Below are 2,164 nucleotides of genomic sequence, written 5' to 3' on the forward strand. Positions count from 1 at the left end.
ATAGAGCAACGTGCCCCTGTCTAAGAGAGGATAGAGCAACGTGCCCCTGTCTAAGAGAGGATAGAGCAACGTGCCCCTGTCTAAGAGAGGATAGAGCAACGTGCCCCTGTCTAAGAGAGGATAGAGCAACGTGCCCCTGTCTAAGAGAGGATAGAGCAACGTGCCCCTGTCTAAGAGAGGATAGAGCAACGTGCCCCTGTCTAAGAGAGGATAGAGCAACGTGCCCCTGTCTAAGAGGATCTTGGTTCACTAAAAGAGCAATTTTAGTTGTGCTGAAATAGCTTCAACCCAGTCAGTCAATATCCAGACTGACAATATCCAGACTGACAATATCCAGACTGACAATATCCCAGACTGACAATATCCAGACTGACAATATCCAGACTGACAATATCCAGACTGACAATATCCAGACTGACAATATCCAGACTGACTGGGTTGAAGCTATTACATATCAACCAACAGGACAGGCAATGTTCTCCTGACGACATCACTACAGGGGGGTCAATGTTCTCCTGACATCACTACAGGGGGTCAATGTTCTCCTGACATCACTACAGGGGGTCAATGTTCTCCTGACATCACTACAGGGGGGTCAATGTTCTCCTGACATCACTACAGGGGGTCAATGTTCTCCTGACATCACTACAGGGGGTCAATGTTCTCCTGACATCACTACAGGGGGTCAATGTTCTCCTGACATCACTACAGGGGGTCAATGTTCTCCTGACATCACTACAGGGGGGGTCAATGTTCTCTGACATCACTACAGGGGGTCAATGTTCTCCTGACATCACTACAGGGGGTCAATGTTCTCCTGACATCACTACAGGGGGTCAATGTTCTCCTGACATCACTACAGGGGGGTCAATGTTCTCCTGACATCACTACAGGGGGTCAATGTTCCCCTGACATCACTACAGGGGGTCAATGTTCTCCTGACATCACTACAGGGGGTCAATGTTCTCCTGACATCACTACAGGACAGGCAATGTCCCCTGGGGGGTCAATGTTCTCCTGACATCAATACAGGGGGGTCAATGTTCTCCTGACATCACTACAGGGGGGTCAATGTTCTCCTGACATCACTACAGGGGGGTCAATGTTCTCCTGACATCACTACTGTATGGGGGTCAATGTTCTCCTGACACCACTACAGGGGGTCAATGTCCCCCTGACATCACTAAGGGGGTCAATGTCCCCCTGACATCACTACGGGGGTCAATCTTCCAATGACATCTACTGATTGGGGGTCCTTCGTCCGTGATTGGTCAACTGTATGGATTCTTCAATAAAGCCTACGCCCCTTCGTCCGTGATTGGTCAACTGTATGGATTCTTCAATAAAGTCTACGCCCCTTCGTCCGTGATTGGTCAACTGTATGGATTCTTCAATAAAGTCTACGCCCCTTCGTCCGTGATTGGTCAACTGTATGGATTCTTCAATAAAGTCTACGCCCCTTCGTCCGTGATTGGTCAACTGTATGGATTCTTCAATAAAGTCTTTGTTGTCATTCAACGAGAGGCGACTCATTTTCATGCACATTTCTTCATTGGGAAATACTGCACCAAACCCCTCGGCATAAACATCAAATTAATGACAGATTCCTTGAGTTATTTTAGATGAGTTCTGACTGTTCTGGTCTTTTAAGGGAGTATGCAAGCACAACTGAAGCATCCTGACAGCTAGCGAACCGAAACATGCTGACAGCTAGCGAACCGAAGGATCCTGACAGCTAGCCGAACCGAAACATGCTGACGGCTAGCCGAACTGAAACATGCTGACGGCTAGCTGAACCAAAGCATCCTGACAGCTAGCTGAACCGAAGGATCCTGACAGCTAGCTGAACCGAAGCATCGGCTAGACAGAAACATGCTGACTGAACTGAACCAAAGCATCCTGACAGCTAGCTGAACTGAAGCATCCTGACAGCTAGAACTGAAGCATCCTGACAGCTAGCTGAACAAAGCATCCTGACAGCTAGCTGAACTGAAGCATCCTGAGCTAGCTGAACTGAAGCATCCTGACAGCTAGCTGAACTGAAGCATCCTGACAACTAGTCGAAACAAAGCATCCTGACAGCTAGCTGAACTGAAGCATCCTGACAGCTAGCTGAACCGAAGCATCCTGACAACTAGTCGAAACAAAGCATCCTGACAACTAG

The sequence above is a fragment of the Oncorhynchus keta genome, unplaced genomic scaffold (genome assembly GCF_023373465.1).
Source record: "Oncorhynchus keta strain PuntledgeMale-10-30-2019 unplaced genomic scaffold, Oket_V2 Un_contig_6398_pilon_pilon, whole genome shotgun sequence".
In the NCBI taxonomy this organism is placed as follows: Eukaryota; Metazoa; Chordata; class Actinopteri; order Salmoniformes; family Salmonidae; genus Oncorhynchus; species Oncorhynchus keta.